Raw genomic sequence first — 20463 nt, forward strand, 5'->3', positions numbered from 1 at the left:
AAGTATGCCTATATGAGCAAACAAGTAATCTTAATAATTATTACAATACGCTTCAAAAAAGTGATACGTTTGGAATCGTTCCAAATTATCCAAATAAATATGTATTTCTTGTAGCACCATAACTTATGACAAAATTCTAATTACCATTACTTATTTGATATATATTCTAGCATGGCAAATACTACTTTTACTAACCTATTAGGCTGAGGTTAATATTCATTTAATTTTTAGGTGATTATCATCTCCATCCTTTAATACCATTAGTGTATCCACATTTCATCAGAGCATTGCTTCTACATAAAATATATTATATTATAATTTATATATATTGGATTACACAAAATGTAATGAACCATATGCCAAATTATGTTTTATCAAACACCATACCTTTTGGGCAACATGCTATTTAACCATCTAATAACAAGTACAAGTTTCCCAAAGGTTGCACCCATGTAACCCAAAGGTCGGATTTGTTTAAATATTCCGTAGACGATTTACAATCTTTTTCTAGAAAGGTCACGGTTGCTCTACTGCTCTACACACGACAATTTCACATATACCATGTTGAAAGTTGATGGGGGGTCGACACTCTAGTTTCCTTTTACAGTTGTCTGAACTTACAAAATAGTGACCTCCACCTACTAATTGTGGTCCGCGTATCCACAAAATAGTACTAGCACCAACTGGCCGATGCCCTAGTAGAAGCATGAGACGTACCTGTCCTGAATTGAACATAATGTGACATCCACGATGACTTTATGCCCTAGTGGGTTCATAAAAGGAACAAACAGAGCAAATTCAGCTGTTCATATAGTGTCATCCGCATACAAATTGTCACCCTAGTACGCACAAAATAGAACATGATATTCGTGAACTGATTGTTTATGACCTCCGCCTACAGGGCATCACCCTGTTACGCACATGCTAGCGTTAAATGCAATAAGAATTAATATGAACCAACTGGTCTAAGGCCGGACATACATTGACATCCAGGTACTGGTGGATGGGCAGACAACTGATAGAGACAAACTTGTTTCAAAATGGGTTTATTGTGACGTCCGCCATTCCTCGTCGCACTATTATGCACATAATTGAGTCAAACGGTAACATATATTGACAATCTGTCAACTGGTTGTCATCAAAGTAAGCACATAATAAGAACCTACCGTACATGAACTTAATTTTATTGACCTCCGGCTGTTGTCCAAGTTAACACATATAACACATATAAGGATATAACAGTCATGAATTCAAGTTATGACCTCCACGTACTGGTTTTTGTCCTATTAAACAAATGATATCCATTTGCTATTGGTTTTGGCCCTGGTAGTCTCATGATACCGACATACTAAGTATGAGCCAAAACCAGAGTGATATCAGCCTACTGACATCGCCTACTATTTATCTGCCTTGTCGGCACATAATAGGGATCTACTGGGCCATATCGGAACACATGGTGACCTCCACCAACTGGTTGTAATCCTACCAGCTGCATTGTAGGGACAAACTAGACATACTGTAATCATATAGTGAACTGCGCCTACTGCTTGTCGCCATAGTAGGCGAAAGAAAACGACATACTAGTCCTGTCTAAAATAAGTGACCTCCGCCTACTGGTTGTTGCACTAACTGGCACAAAATAGGAAAATACTTCGATTAAAGAAACCAAAAAGCTGAGACTTTCGCCAACCGGTTTTCATCTTCGTAGACGCAAAATAGCGACCGAATAGACATGATAGTGATCGCCCCTACTGTTTTTTCAATAGAAAGCAAATAATAGGGACGGACTATTTCGAGACTATAAGGCAAATTATAGAAAGATCATAGACGTGAAACCGAACCGAACTGGACATAGTTAGTTTTGCCTACATTTCGTTGCACTTGTAAGCACTAAAAACGATATACGAGCTGCACACATACTTCTGCATAAAACATTTCAACATAACTTTTTTGGTTTAGTATAGCATGACACGTACTACTGTTACTGACCACAGATTTTCTGAGACCTTAACAATATTTTTAGGCTAAATATTCATGTCATGTCTAGGAAGTTAAATATCAGATATACCTTTATGTCCAGTTATATAAAAATGCATTTACACAGCATTAGAACAATGAATTTACAACGACAAAAATATAAAACACAATAAAAATAAGAAATGCGATAACATTACATGTAAAAACTCGTATGCAAAACTATATTCTTTTTGAACACAAAACTTACTTTCGGAAAACAGAAGATTTGACCATCTGGTAACATCATTTCATGTCTTTCAAAAGTTGCAACAATATTACCAAAAGATCGGATTTGTTTATAATATATTTTAGACATTATACAAAATCACATAAATAACCAGCCTATGCTGAACACAAAATGATCTCCCTACTGGTTGATACCCGAGATGGCATATATCTTAAACCGCAGCATACTACTAGTCGCCCGAGTAGGAACATAATAGCGGCATTCTATCCCTGAATAGAAGACCAGAAGACCTCAGCCAACTAGTTCTCGAAATTTTGGGATCATAAAAGGGACATTTCAGTCTTGGGACAAAACATGTAGGAGTCTTTACCTGAAAAAACATTCCCTGAGCCTGAGGAGAGTATATAATGACCTCATACTTCTGATTGTTGCCATAGTTTACTCATTATAGAGAGTTACTAGACGTGAACTGGGCATAAAGTGACATCAAACTACTGGTTATCGCACTAATAGACACATAATTGTGACGTACTTGACCTAAAGTGAATATGCAGTAACCTCCGCATGTCCTAGTGCCCTAGTGGGCATAAATAAGGTCATCATTCAAGCTCGAACATTAGCAGGCCATACTGCTTAATACGCAAGTATCTTTATCATTGGAATATACTGGGCCTGAGTAAACGTATAATAGCTTGCACGTACCGATTGTCGCCCTCATGTGCACATTTAGTGAATCAGCCTACTGGTAGTCTCTCTGTTCGGCACAAATAAAGACATACCAGACCTGATTTGATCGCATAAATATTGACCGCCGCCTACTGGTTGTCGCCCAGGTAGGGATTCAATAAGGACATATTATGAGTCCTGAACTGAACAAAGAATGATATCCGCCTAATTTTACCGTTCTAGAAGACACAGTATATGGATATACTTGGCTTGAACTAAACAAATTGTTGAGAAGAAATATAGTTGGAACATACTAGGTTGAACTGATCATACAGTGTCATCCTGGTTATGCCTGACGCCCTTGCATATGCATAAAAGAGACTTACTAGTCCTAAACTGAATGTATAGTGACTTCCGGCATGACCTTGGACCATAGCTTATGCTCATTCGGAGCTCCTCGGCCATTTTTTTCAAAAACAACCTCGGATGTATTTGGACGGTTTACATACTAAAAAAGAGGTACGTTTACGTCCGCTGCAAGTAGATCGCGTAGTGATTTTATTTAGTAGTTAAACTTTATGACTTTACTCTTGGAAATCTTAATTATGTTTGCAATAATATACTTCAATGACAATCAGTTTAAACTTAGATCAGTAAACACAATTCTAAAACACTACATTTCTAAAATGATTTAATTAAAAAAATACGAACTACTTTAACTGATGTACCGACAAACATCCGAGGTTGTTTTCAATAAAAATGGCCGAGGAGTTCCGAATGAGCTTATACTAAGCTTAATCTGAACAAATGGTGACCGCCGCCTACTGGCTGTTATCCTAGTTTACACATATAAGGGAAATACTAGACATGAACTGACAAATACAACCTTTGGGTAACATCGTTGCGACCTTTGGGAGACATTGGAAATTTTCACCAGAAGGTCATTTCTTCTTCTCGCTAATAGTCAATGCGCGTTTAATAATAATATATTATTGTTAACGTATTTTTATGTAACATGTTTTATTATCCCAGTTGTTATTTGATAAATATATTTGAGTTTTGTTTTGTTTTTGAACCAACGTTCTGATGAAGTGGCTACACGCGTTTTGATTCGGACGGAGAATTGATTTTTGCTTTTTTGATTTGCTAGATATCACACCTTATTAATTCTTTACTTAGGACTTTTAAATAAGGCATCGTTTATTGTTACAAACAAATATGAATAGCATGGTACTTCAAATTAAATTTCTTTGACGCGTACCAAATAAGACGTTTTCAAATATATATACAATCGAAATCCTTTGTCTCGATATATCAGGGACTGGCCATAATACTTCGAGCCTCGCGAATATTGAGCCAAGCGATATTGCGTATTGTATGTGTATATTCATACGTTAAAGAAAGACTTGTTAACCTCGTTTGTTGTTTGCTACGTTATCTCCTAAAGACTAATTATTACCGTGTGCATATCGTACAGTTCACAATATGACAAATTTGATCATATGAAATAATTTGATTTTTTTAAATTTATTTACGCAATAAAATTATATAAACCCATCCATAGAAAACATAAACAACTAATCTTGATACTAAGTTAGTAGGAATACGTGTGAATAGCTTAGGTTGTACCGAGTCCTCTCAAGATTGCTCAACATTTGACAGTTGTATTAATTCTTCCATTTGGAGAAACCTTCAGCGCAATAATTTTATCTGAAGACGCCTGATTAAAACACAATCAGATTTATACCTGTACTGACATTACTATTAAAACGCACATAAGATGAGTTTGGACATACATAAATGTGACATAATGCAAATGTTACGAAAGTTGAATAGGAGATGTTAATCCGACGTGTTTATGATCAATGCGTACTTGGTTGATTTCAAGATGTTAACAATAGTAAAAAGCTAGAAACGTATGTACTTATGAAAATAAGTGTTGTATGTGAGCCCAATCTTAACTATATTAATATAATCAAACATAATATAGCATGTATCAATCTATTAAACTAACACAGTGGGCGATTTGTTAAACACGAAATCCTCGTGCACGTTCTTATCAATGAGATATTTATGTCAAATTTGTTCTTATACATGTATTCAACAATATTCAACCCCTATATTTTAATCAGGCATGTTATTTACAAACTTAAATTATTATTGTGTAAATGAAAAGTTAATGATAACTTGTATTATATATAATAGCAATATTCAAATATTCAAAGTTTATTGGCAAAGATCGGCATACAAATGCCTATTGCCATTAAACACATAGTCATGGTGATAATATACACAAATAGAAACACACAAAGATTCAGTAATACAGTACATATAATACAAAAAAAAGACACAAAAAATAAAGCAAAAAACAACAACATAATAATAAGCCAATTGGTTTATACTTAATTATTTCATTAAATTTTAGAAACAGTTAAGGTTCCAGGGTTGATTTTCTTAATTCCATTGAAAATTTGATAAATCTTACAATATTAAGTAACTTACAAGTTGATTTGTTTAGTAAAACAGATTTTAACATATTTATAGAAGGCCAGGAGGTGTTGCCTAAGTAAGTTTGTCTCAATCTATTGTATAATTTAGAACATAACATAAAATGATACTCGTCTTCTATCATATTTGAAGAACAACATTTACATTTTCTGTCAACTCTGGCAGTACCAATATATCTACCAGTTTCAATTTCAAGATTATGTGCTGATAACCTAAAACAAGTCATATATTTTCCTAGCCTATCATGTTGAATTTGTACAAGATAATTTCCAAATGATTTTTTTTCGTTAAGTTTACAATTTAATGAAAGTTTTGGCATACTATTTATAGAAGCATTCCATTCTTGAATAAACTGATCACGAATTCTACATTTAAGTAAAGGAAGATAATTTATGTTTACATCGAAGTTTAGTCTTATATCCATAAAACCAAGATGATCAATAATGGAATTTATTCTCTTTACCCAAGAATAATTATTTATATTAGCATTCAAATCATTATATACCATATGTATTGGTGAATTTACACTTTTTTAACCAAAATTTAACCTATCGTACCTTGCATAAAATGGATAAAGGAAATCTGCCAAGCTCACCATATACAGCAGCGTTAGGGGTTTGTTGCTTTACACCTAAAATATACTTAAGAAATGTAATGGGTAGCTTGTCAACTTCCTTAAAGACATATACCCCCCATACCTCTGAACCGTACAGTAAAATTGAAACAACCATAGCGTCAAACAAAGACAATTTGGTTTTAACATCGAGATGAACTTTGTCAAACAATGACAAGAGACTATGGCAGGCCTTTAGAGCTTGATCATTTAGCATTTTTATTGCATGTGACATATTGCCTGTATAATGAAAGTTAACACCTAAATAAGTAAAGTTATCTACTATATTTACCAATTCATTGTTAATATAGAATTGTACATTTCTAGCTTGCTTCCGTTTTTCAAAAAACACAAGTTTTAGTTTTATTTACATTGATTTTTAAACCCCATTTAACAGAATAATGATAAATAGCATCCATCTGGGCTTGTAAACTTGCTGGATCTGTGGTAAATAATACAATATCATCAGCGAATAAAATCATATACATTAATAAAAGTTCTAAATCCTTAGTAATAAATGCTTGAAAATTTAAATTCTCAAAGATATCATTTATAAACAATATAAATAAAAGAGGAAAGAGGTTCTCCTTGTTTCAGACCGACTGTTACGTCGAAAAATTGGGAAAATTCCAACTCGCCAGCAGAGCATAGTTTAACACATGACTGTAAGTCAATGACATTTTTATGTTTATGCTAATAAAACTTAAACTTGACTCTGACATACATTAAACGTCTGTATTCGTACCAGCTAAAGACAGAAATTAAAGTGAAAGCATGTTTGCTCAAACTGTTAAACCATTTAAATATGATAATGATTATAATACCAATCAAGCAAATTTAATCGATCAGCGCCTCGGCTTGGGGCGCAATTTTTACACCTTACTTAATATATTGCTTAACGCTATGCCTCTATAATTTTTATATGCACTCGCGTTACCACGCGTTCTGTTATGTTATATATTGGTGTTATTATTACCCTCTCCTAATGACTCCGGGTATTCTGCGTTATCTAACACTATGTTTTACAATTTGAGCAAATTTGGCTGAACTAATTTCAAATGAATTCTTAAAATAAAACGCCATTAACATATTGATGCCGGGCTCTTTCGATATAGAAGATATAAAATTCTTAAGTTCTGTTTCCGAGAATATCCCATCTAGCGACTCATACGCCTTAAAAGGCATTTTTTGTTTTAATTTTTCGCAGCACCAAAAGGTTTCTAAAATGCTTATACAACTCATCTATAGATAAGCCTTCTGAGCTGAGTATACTTTTCTTGTACTGAGTTTTCATTTTTTTCCCAAACTGTTTTGTTTTTGTTATTGCCATGTTAGCAATTCTACACCCTCAATTTATGTATTATTATTATTATTATTATTATTATTATTATTATTTATTTATTATTATTATTATTATTATTATTATTATTATTATTATCGCGCGGTTAATCGTTACTGTGCGACTGAAGTAAATTTAAGAATGAATTACGTTTATCGTTATCACACGCAATGTGTATACTGGGGATATCCAATTGATCAAGTACTTGAATTCCTGTTTGTAAACAAATACCTTATAAACATATTGTTATTGCCGAGTGGTCATAGAATTGTGTGGAAGGAAGTATTTCAAAGTTGCTCAAAAGAGAGAAATATCGATAGTTAATGAAAAAATAATCTACCGGGTTATTTGCTTTAGTTTTATTGAAAATAAAGTCGCTTATTTTACTATCCTTACTAGTAACGTTTTTACGTGGTTGTCTGAACATTTATCTTTATGTAGGAACATTTGTCAACATTTGTTCGAATTGCTCGTTGTCTATATTATTATCAGTTTCAGTTTATTGGCAATATCAGCAAATACATGCTTTTGGCCAAAATTAACATCAAATATCACATAGATGGCCACAAAAAAAAAGAAATGAGAAAATTATCAACATACAAACATATGAGTATTTGATAACTATAATTTTAGGCTACACATGGTTACTCACACATGCTCACATTACACATATAAAATACATACATATATTAATACAATCAAAAATCAAAAATGCTACTGTATGTAATCAAAACTTATGAAGCCAATTTCATCCGCCATGCGGCCGTTTAAATTGCAATTTAATGCAAGTATATAATCAGTGCTATATATTTCGATTTCCTGTTAAGTTTTACAATTTGTATGCCTTTCAATAATCGTAATATTATCTTTAACACTATCCTTAAAATAAATGGAGAAACATCCACTATAACGATTTTTGTTTGTATTTTTATTGGAGGTACACCATTTGTGATAAAATAGCAACAGATAAACATGTAAAAATGGAATATAAGACTGATTGTATGTTGTTTGTTTTAATCATATAACTTGCAGTGCGTTTTTCAATTAATTATTTGAATAAGACTTCTAAGCTTGTTCGGTCAGAAAACAATCAGAGTCAATTATTGATTAACAAAGACATCAAAACAATCTTGAAAAACTGCAAACTTTCCATTAGTTTTTTTTAACGAAGCCGGGCATTAATTTGTGTCATTATAACTTCTTTAATTATAAACAATGCGAGAGATTTGAGTAATAAACGCTTAAACCAAGCTGACTTAAAATAGACCGCTTGTGAAAATACCCATCACAAGACGATAGCGGATTCGAAATAACAAGACCGACCAATCAACGATCCGAATCCGCTACAGAGATAAGCACCCTCTATTGAAAAATGTACTGGACGCGTGGCTTCTGTAAACACCAACGGGGTTTAATGGTCTTATCCGATAAATCAATACTCAACCACATGCTACAAATGCATTTGCGTTTACGTTTGGAGAGGAATTATAAGCAAGATATTAGTATGATTTTTTTTTCAATTGCTAAAGTGAATTTGATGTTATATTTAAGATATTTAGGACATTTGGTATATTTATAAATATAGACATAATTCAAAATAAAATCCTTAAACGTTGTTAATGTCATTTCTGCACACGTTTTTGTTTTTGATTCTAAAAATTGATATGGTTTCCGTTAATGTAGGTCTAATACATTTGACTTAAACATAAAATATTACAATGAGGCATTCATTTAGATAACGCTACAAAACAATTATGTTTTATTTAATATCATTGTAATGTCCCAAGGCCTATGTCAAGCCTTCTGTAAGTGACAATTGATCCCCGACCCGAAACTCGTGTGAATAACTTCTCGGTATTGATCTTTATTTCAATTGTCTTGTGTTCCCTATTTTTACATAACATTTATTCAGCATCAAATGGTGTAAAAATAAGCACTAGTAACTCTGCAATATATGGTGAACTAGGACGGTACTCTCCGTATTTTACTAGACATGTAAGAATTGTAAAATATTTTCTTAAACGGATTAATTTAAAACAGACAGTTCCTTTTTATACAAAACATTGCAAAGCCTTCGATACGATGCGGAAAATAACGCAAATTCAAACAAGTGGTGTTCTAATGTACGCACACATATCCGGAGTCGATTTATATGATTATTTTATTCCTTTTTTAGAAGAAGATTAATCGACTCATTTATTGGACATTGGAAAACTTATATAAACTCATTAAGTTCATTAGTGTTATACAGAGAACTACAATTCACTATTCATATGTCATCGTATATAGATAAATTGTATAGCTATAGACTTAGGAATATTATTGCTAGATTTAGATTGTCTTCTCATATGTTAAATATTGAAAAAGGCAGATATGTTAATATTGAAAGAAATCAACGTAAATGTATTTTATGTGTTCATAATGATATCGAAGATGAATATCACTTTGTTTTGATTTGTCCGAAATATAATGGCATAAGGAAAAACAAATATAACTAAATTTAACTATGCAAGACCAAGCATGTTTAAATTCATTCAATTATTAAACTCGGAAAACGCTGCATGTCTACGAAAACTAGCTTTGTATTCCAAACATACTTTTAAGCTACGATATACTGCTTTGAATAATAATGCTTAATTTTTAACATGTTGAAATCATTGATAGTGTATATATGTATAATGCACTCTCGCATCTATCAACTATTGCCATGCAATGTGTTATATTATTGTAACAACGATGAACTGTAAATGTTAAAGTTAACAATAAATGTTCTGTTTCTGGTCAATGATATATAACGTTCAAAGACAAAATGCAAAAACATATGAAACAAATCATCGTGATATCATTATAACCATCATGCACGCTGAATTGTGTGATTAACTTGGTTGATATTTTCCTTTTACTCTTTTATTCTTTCGATTTTTGAGTAATTTCTAAAAATTCTGTCAATGATAAAAAATCATTTAAAACGTGTTATTCATTAAACTATATATAGTTTGATTGTTTATGTGTGTGTATTCTATATTTCTGTTTTGTATTCATATAATATAACGATGAGCTTTTTATGTTTAAGTAAAAATAAACTTTCTGTTCTGATCTTTTCTATCAATAGAGAAGTATACTATACATCATAGTATCAAATTCTTAACATAATAATGTTCTCGATCGTAACAAAGATGCATACTATAAATATTTACTAACTTGGCATATTTTTTTCCGCTGTCTGAGGAAAAAGGGTAATACATTTTGTTTTGTTGGCTTAAAGCAAAAATATGGTTTACAGCAATGATTTCGTAGATTATGATGTTTTTGACATACAAAATGATATTCATCTCGATGACATTCATATTACAAAAGCTACATATTCTATATTTTCTTGGAAAGTGATGCTGTCTTCCTGTTTCGATTAAAAGGTCATGTGAGGAAATGTTGTAACGACCGTTCTATATTTATTCATGTGCATACTATTTAGATATTTTCATGCTTGAGTTCATTTTCATACCAGCGATATGTTTCTAGTCTGTTCGATTCATTAATATCTGCATTCCATATATGTCAATTATTCTTTGTCGTATTATTTCGATCAAAATCATAATTGAATGTAAAATATAGGGATGGCAACGAGTAGTAAAGTTAATACTCGAGTACTCGGACGATCGTTCGATCTAGTACCCGGGTACTCGATTACTCGGAAAAATTGAATATGTGTTCGCAAAGACAAGATTGTGTATACATGTATCGTTAATGACGTATATTGCGCGTTGGTCGTATTATTGGTCATTTTCACCTTTAAAGTAAACTTTCATTACGTATTTTAACAAAAAAATGATATAAAAAGAAAACAAATGTTGTTTCAGGCTTTTAATTTGTCTTATTCGTTTCATTTTATACAAGTATGCACCGCAGAAATGAACAACAATCAGAATTACAATGAACGACAATTAATAGCATACATAAAAATAGTGAACGAAATTCAATACGAAGTTCAGTTGTTTAGTTGTTCACTCTACAATTTTTTTTAAATGATAGTCTTTTGTACTGTGTAATTGTTGTTTACCTCATTAATATTGATAATTCTTGATTTAAAATATCAACCAATCAATTGTGATAATCATTGCAAAAATAGTTAAAATACGCCCATTAAGAAATCAATTCTCGTTACATTCGATACTCTTTCGCTCGTTAGCGTCCAATTGTTTGGTGAAAGGTCTCTAATTGGTATACAATAGAATTGTGTAGGTGAAAGTACCTCTATCAAAACGCTAATTGACATCAGTGCTAATTTGAAATAGAGGTCCTTTGTTGACAGTTTAAAACTATCACAACAATTGTCAAATAATTGACTGAGGTCAATTGTGTACACAGCGGGGGTTAGAGGGACCGTAAATTGTCCTCTTGGCAAATAACCAGATCTGATATTTTGTCTGTAAATCGTGAATTTGGTGATTTTTATAGATTTGTTCCCGAGTACTCGAGTAGTGATTTGGTACTCGAGTACTCGGACGTTCGATCGAATACTCAAGTCCTCGGATACTCGTTGCCATCCCTAGTTAAATATCAACAAATCGTAGACTTGCATTTTTGAAATTGATTTTAAATAGTTTTATTAAGACTGCTCCAAGTCAATCTTTTAAGAAATATTTGAGAATTAAAGTTCGAAAAATAACAATGAGGGTTATTTCTCTATAGTTCTTTGGGTCGTCTTCATTGCTCCCTTTAAATGCAGGTACTAATAATCTTCCCTAAATGGATCTGGGATATTCTCCTGTGGTAAAGATGCGATTTAATAGTTTCAATAGAAACGATGATATATCTGTAAATATGGTTTTATAGATTTCAGCATTACAGCTTCCTTAATCTGCTAAAATGACCTTTTTATCAAGATTGTCATCGCAAATGTTTGCTCTTAATTTTGAGTTGTTAGTATAATCTTAAGTACTATATAGTGTTTTGAAATTATCCTATAAATCCGACGCATTTTGATTCTCAGATTTTGGTTGACTTTTTTATATTCGTTTTTATTTTATTTCTAAAATTCGTTAAGGTTTATTTTGCTCAGGCTCTCACGGCTTCTTTTGAAAGCGATTTTCTAGAAGTTGTATCATTTTGTTTTTTGGCAAACCGACACAAAGACGAATTTGAATTATCTGTATAAACGAATTTGTTGAACCCTCAATGTTTAATTTGAATCTTATTGTTCTACAAATCAAGACAATTGGTTACATTTGAATGACAAACTACTTTTAAGTTCTTCAATTTTGAATGGATTCCATTAAATTGTATTATCTTTATTGATATTATTACTCTTACTATTATTTTTGGCATTATTTTTCCCCAGCTGCTTATTACAAGCGAAAACGATCCATGATTGATTCGAAAATTCGGTTGGATCTTGTATTTGAAAGTCTGAAACAGAAAATATATTTTGAAGCTGAAGTATTTAATAATCCAATACGCCCGATTGATTCTTTTTGAATAAAATGTATATTTGCCCATACCTGATCGGTGTGCAGTCGACATATAACAAAAATATCAAATTTGGAATGACATTACTCGATGAAGCGTTTACCTTGTGTAACTAGCACATAATCTTTTGAATCACGTGGTGGAATATAAGCACAATCTGACAGCTGATTACCCGTCGAATGTTAGGTAATCTATGATTTAGAGCTACTGCCATCCCCTGTAACCAAACATTTATTAAGTGGGTAATCCTTTTCAAAACCGAAAACAATCAAATTGATCATATCGTAATAGTTTACAGTTACTTTATCGTTTTTTTTCTCAGCAATTTTAAAATATTTGCTAAATGATTTGTGATGATAATATTCATTTCACGCGTTTCGTTAGTATAGCGTGAAATATTTGTCTTGGCGAAATGATAGTATTTGAATACAGTAGTGGTCAGTCTTGCACGAGGATTTCGTGCTATATTGGTATATTAGCGTGAAGAGTCATTCTACCAGTCGACTTCATTCAGTTCACTTCGTAACCTAAATTTTCACTTCAATATTTTTAGTGATTTTGTTTCACTGTTTTATATCCATATTTGAAACCAGACAAATGAATGATGTTCGACATTCATACGTTGTGGATGGACACTTGGCAAACGAACACAGGTTTCCAGAGTTAACCGTCTCTGGTTTTGCCTGGCCGGTCGGTTGTACTGCATAGGACTTTGCCAGTGAATTTCATTGTGTTGTGCTCTACATAAATACATGTGCTCGTTTTATACTTACTTAACCTGGCTTCACGTCATCTAATCGTAAATCGTAAATGATTCTCAAATTGACAAAATGTGGTCTACAATACAATGTTTACGTTTTCTAAAATAAAGACGGGAACCAAGATTAGCAGAGCGTATTCATACGACGTCAAAATTACGCGGTGTACTTAAGTTATAATATAATATAACGTACTTTTCTTTATATTTCATCATAATAGTGGCCATCAATATTAAGTGTTAGAGGCTTTTATACATGTTAGCATATGCACAAACCCTAAAATCTCTGACTGGTAAATACCAGCTAACGTTTTACGGGCGTCAACATCACCTCTATCTAGTAGTTTAAGCTCCCAACAAAATTCCCCACACTGGTATAGAAACATCTGCGGTACAAGACCATTTATGTATTTTTATTCAAATAGTAAATCTACCCAAAGCGCCTTCATTGGTTGGGATCAGGTTTGAGCACTAGATTTCCGCTACGTGGCTTTGTCCGGTCTTCGGGTGCCACATCGCGTCTTTATAATAGCATGAAACCCATCCAGAGTCAACAAACTGGCTTATAATAGAAAAATACGTGGTTCTCTAAGCTGACCCTTGTTTGCTGATATAAGATGGTAGTTCAAGTTGTCCCCTTCGTACCAGTATCCGGTCTTAAAAAGTCAAATCACATCGTTCTAGTATTATGAACCATATTATTCATAACATATACTATTATATTATATGAATAACGAATGTTAAGTAATTCACCATTTACCAGCCTTCATGAAATATTTCTTAATTTGCTGTTACGGTAATATTATTTATTAATACCTTGGATATATGTTATATTTCGACGTAACCCGCATAGTTATTTGTTTTAAGCTGCGTTTTTTATTGTTTTCATTTTTATCCGTTATCCTTCGTTGGTTAAAATAGGGCCTATATAAGGTTCATGTCGCTCACACATGGAGTGAACCTCAGTTACAGTGATTTATAAGTTGACTGCATTTTTAAAAGTTTCTGTAGATGCTCACTGTCATGCGATACACATTAGTCATAACTGATATCGAATAATGAATTTGAATATAGCAACTTAGCACTCAAGTTAATGGAAAGAAGATATTAATTATAACTGTTTTTTAAGTATAGTCGATTCAGGTTATTGCAGATGTACGTGTATTACGTATTAAGTATGAGTAACTACGTTTATTGTCTTCGAATGAACATTTACATGTTAAAATATTATTTTGGGATACAATATTTGATCTTGAGGATTTGGGAAAAACTAGTTAGATATGCCGCTTGTAAACCATACACCATCAGATTAAAATGTTTGTTTTTGGTGAGGAGGTTTAACCCTGAACTGATTTTGGTTTATCAGTACATGATAACAGATTTCGACGTATTTTATGATTTTTGCCGTCCATTTGAAAAATAGATTATATTTGCTTAACAGATTTCCGCTTTTATGTCGGAATAATTGATTACAAGACGTTTGTTCGGGTTATGTTTTATTTAAAGTGTTTCGTCTGTAACCCAGAGCATTTTTATCTAGACATGAAGAAAACGTCTTGTTGTTATCGAAAACATGTATCTTACTTTAATATATAAACTCATAGTGGATTCTTCATTTTCATGATATTCTAAAATGTAATCAATACATCAATGTAAATGTTAATCAATACAAATAAAACATTAAAACAATTCTATATCATTATCTGATATTCTCTATCAACTAATGATAGATGACTTCTCTTAAATTCTTAATGTTGGTCAGTTATAAATAGGCAGGAAACTTGAAGCAGGAAACGACATGTTATATGTAAACCTATTTGTACCAGCATCTAAGGATTGAGGAGATATGGCGAAGTTACTGTTTACACTGCCTATATAGATAGCAGATATTTGTTTATCTACTTTGCAGAACATGTGTATCCCCTTGAGAACGAATTATTCTTAATAAGCTTAAAACAACCTTATCTATAAGAACAGAGTGATGGTTTTATGCGTTAGATTTTAATTGTTAAACCTTTGATGGATGAGAATAAATGCAACCCAAATTTCTAATTACATGACCAAAACAAATCCGATAATCCATTTAAATTATCGCAGAAAAAATATCATACGCCAAGAAATTGATTTTGTTGATCACTGAATACATGTATATATGTACTGTTATCACATAATTGCTTTATAAATCAATATACTTTTGTGTCTTAGCCATCATTAGATAGTTTGTAAATGGTCAAAGGCAAACATGCCGATTCGCCAATAAACTCTTGAAACTCTTAATCACGAAACTCTTAAACATCAATTAAAATTATAGAATTTTTGCTATAATCCCTTTAAATATTGATTTTGTTTTTGAACGACATTCATCAAATTGATATTTCATATTCAGGAAAATTTATAAACTCTTTAGTTGACCAAGGGTCCATTCTGGGACATCTCATGTTTTATATATATAAATATATATACATCATAGGCATTCCCTTTGAAATACAAAATCTGATTGTCTTGTATATGGATTGTGTCTTACCTTATCATAATAATTAACGTAAATGCACAAAAAATAAATGTACGTAGAAACTATTCTTGCACAGCATATCAGAGTGGTGCGTATCGGAAATAAAAGCTATCACGTGTGAAGAAAATAACTAGACTTAAACTAACAGGTCCAAACAAGTATATGCTTAGCAGCACAGATTTAACGTTTTTTTACAACCTTTTTTTATTTTTTTGTACAGAAATGAGCAGAATTTTTCGTAGTACTAAATATCTGCAAACCAGCGATAAAAAATAAAATAAAAATTAGTAAAATTACACAAATTATTAAATATGCATGATTTTAATATGAGCATATATACTTTTGTCGTGCTTTTTATAGTCACTGAAACTGCACCGGCAAAACATAAGGCATCTGGCATATTGTTTGTGTCTAAAATGTTGATAAATATCATTGTGGGTACATATATTGAGATAAACAACACATCTGAACAAATTTAATGTCTTTGATATACAAGAAAAGAAACAAGGTATGTAACTCAAACTTACCAGATTTCACAGTAGAGTCCATTTATTTCAGTTTCTTAATCAACATACAAACAATCCATTTTAAAATGAGTAACATGAAAAGAGGAGCCAATGCCCATTAAAATGGTATGCGATATGTTGGTATAACTTAATTGTCTTTAGACAAACAAGCCAAATCCAATGTCACATTCTCGTCTTTTTCTGTAGTCGGAACATGTACAGCAAATTACAATTCTCAATGTTTCCCCGTGTAAACAGGTTTACACCCAGAAATATTTTAGAGATCTTATGCTTTGGTATAAATATCACAAAATGACAAACGCACTGATTTTTATACAGTCTTCAAACTAAATCCACTTTAAAATTTCGTAAAGGCGGCCACTTTCCTTGCAATCGCTTAGATGATGATAATAAGCAAGTTTCAAGTTTTATTTTCATCATCACATATAATATGCATGTGATATCACAAAACAATGAAACACATTTCAGTTAACATCATAAGCAAGAAGCGCCGGCTTCCGCCATCTTGGAAATTGTGCGCGATAATTTGTTGTTGTTGTGAAATTAGCAATAAGTTAAAAAAAACACTAAATTTTATTTTCTATCGGAGATCAAAAAAACGGGCGGCGGAAAAAATAAAAAATTAAGTTAGGAATTTGAATATTTTTCTTATTTGGGTTTTGCAATATTTAGGTACGGCGCTCCCGTAAAACGAAAAATCAAAAAAAAATCTGGCCTAAGATATGAGTAAACCAAACAGGCGGGTCCGTGTAGATGCGTACGTGCGTGGGTGCGTCAGTGTTTGCGTAAGTGCGTCCGTTCGGCTTATTAACACTATAAGTTGAACATGCAAGGAGGATAACGAGTGTCAAGATTATAGTCTTAGCTTTATAATAATGAACATTTCTAGAAATAGCGAAGACTGATAATTATTTTGGTTAAACAAGAAATATATATCTCATCACATTAACATAATTATAAGACAAAAAGAAAATAGTAGCTCGATTAGATAAAAGGTTTTCATTATTTATCACGTACATAAGTGCTGAAATAAGTTTATTTATGCAAAGATCTTGAATAGCTTAAACACCATAGTCATATGATTCTTTTAAAAATGATAAATTACACTTTAATCAACAAGTTATTTATTACAGCAGTACAAGTAAGTCCAGTATAAATGCGTACAAAAAACGCTATTGCGTATAAAAAAGGATAATTTCGAACAAAATATTACAAACATGCTATTCAAAGTACATGCAAAATACAGATATAATTTGTTTAGTCTGTATAAGATTAAAACAACATCAATCTTATTTTGGTTACGATGTATGTGTAGTCTTAGGTGTCAATATATTTCCACCTTTTTTGTGGCGTCTCTTCTTGTGTTCTGGCTTTTAGTGACGTTAAAGCTTTACGATCACTTCTGATTTATCTCTTGCTAAAATCATTTTTCATATAACATTTAAGAAACATAGCAATACGTCTTATAAAGAAATATGCAAAACATGTTTTGTGGCATACTTCTCACTAACTACATTCCCTGCTTTGGGAGGGTTTCTGCATGTTGCCTAAAAATACATCAAGGCAAAATCTGCATGTTTAGTAACGTAATAATACTGCCCTGTATCACAAATAAGTCTTATTTATTTCATTATATTTCATTATATTACTGACAATTTCTTATTTCAATATGAGATATTCATGAAAACACACACCTTCCCCACCATTATTTTGTTTTTGCTGCCCGACATTTTTTAAGGAACATTTTATGTGACTGCGCAAAACAACTTGAGCCAGCCAATTCTTTGAAGGTTTGTGTAATTTTCCGTCATAGACTTATGCTTTATGGCTGGTTGTTGGTACATTCATGTTTTCTGTTCTTTTTGATAATAGTCAGTGTTCTCTGTGACATCTTGTTAGGAAGAGGCAGTGCATTTTTTCTTTAAATCATATAAATTTCACTTCCCAAACCTTTTCGGTCAGAAACGATCACAATCAATAATGAATTAACCAATATAAAATACTGCCATCTAACTGTTATGCTTTCATCAAACTTCAAATTATAAACAATGTGGAATATTTGAGTTATAAACGATTAAACCCAGCTGATTGTGAAAATGCCGATCACCAGACGGTAGGTGGAGTCGAGATAACAGGACTGACTAATCAACAACCGTATCCGCTAATGCGGTATGCATCTTCTTATAAAGAAATCTATGTAAACACCGTGAGAGGTAAGTCTTAACCGATAAATCAATATACAACCCCATAAAAATGCACTGAAGATAAGTATGAAAGTTATATTATGCAAGTTCACTTTTTATGCTTTATGGCATTCGAAATCATTTTTTTCTTTTGCTAATAAAAGTGAATTTGCTGTTATATGTATCTTTATAAATGTATATGTATTTTGAAATATAACTTGAACTTATTTGTTTTGCTTTTTCTTGTGAATAAAAGATATGGTTTCCCTATTCTTTGTCTAATACATTTGACTTAATCATTAACCTAATAATAAGAATTTCAATGTATGAACGCTTCAAATATATGCTTATTTATTTGTATTTAAATGTTTCAAGCTTATTTAGATTGAACCCACTATAGGTGCTATAAAATGCTGTTTAAATAAAATAAAATTATATCGTCCGCGTATCAATGTTTACATTTTCTAAAACGAAGTGGGTAACCAAATATAGCAGAGCGTACTCATAAGGGGTCGCTGTTTAATAATTACTTCCTATACGGACGTCAAAATCACACCAGGTTATAATATACTACTATTATGGCGTTTCCTCCATATTTTATCATACTAATAACAACCATCTTCTAACTAGTTTAAGAGGCATTTCTAGTTCTTCACATTTGCACAAATGCGATTGTTTCAACTGGTAAATGTTTAACCAATGCTTTGAGCGAATAAGCCAGGACACGGTGCCTTTGGGTGCCATTATTCGCTTATACCAAGTATTAGCCCTAGATGTCCCATACGTACCGGTACCCAGTCTTTAGGCGTCACACCACCCCATCTAGTAGTATTTACCCCCAACAAAAATCCACACCCTGGCTTATAAAGGAAAACTCTGTGGTCCTTGACACTTAAAGTCATTTTGAGTAGACCTACCCGATCCTCCCTTATTGGTTCGGGTCCGGATGGTAAACTAAATGTCACCTACCTGCCTGTATCCAGTTTCCGGAAGTCACATTGCGCACTTATTATCCTCCCAGCCCAGAGTCCACATACTCGCGTATAATAGCAAATTCCGCGGTTCCTGACATTAAGACTCATTACTAGTCAACTTGACTCAAAGCTGGCCCTTATTGGCTTGTATCAGATGGTAGCCCTATATGGTCTTTGTGCGTCACATCACCTCCATCTAGTAGTTTCAATCTTAAAATTTACATATATACCTATTTCGCTTAATTATGTAAAGGATAAATTTACACCGTTGCCCATATCGCTATTTCTGAAAAAGGGTATAGGCGTAGACAAGTTTAGTATATATATCTAATATTCACATGTTATTTAGCAATTCACCATTAATCAGTCTAAGTCATTTTTGTCTAACTGGCTCCTACGATGATATTATATGCTAATAACTTGGTTATACTTTTTATTTCGGCTTATCCAATCTAGTGATTGGCTTCTGGTTGTAGTTATTCTCTTTTTCATTTGTATCAGTTATCATCACTTGATCAAAATGGGGCCTATTGTTTCATGTGGCGCTTGTACCCCCTAAATCTTCAGCTCAGTTTGAGGTTTAAAGGTTTTTTTCCTGAAATAATTAAGTTAAATCAATACAAAATTATAAATTCAGACGGTTGGCTTCCTTTTAGACAATAAATTATGCTTGGGAAATAAAAGGTGCAGGGGCTGCTGCCCAATTAAACTGCAT

The sequence above is a fragment of the Mya arenaria genome, chromosome 16, assembly GCF_026914265.1.
Source record: "Mya arenaria isolate MELC-2E11 chromosome 16, ASM2691426v1".
NCBI lineage: Eukaryota > Metazoa > Mollusca > Bivalvia > Myida > Myidae > Mya > Mya arenaria.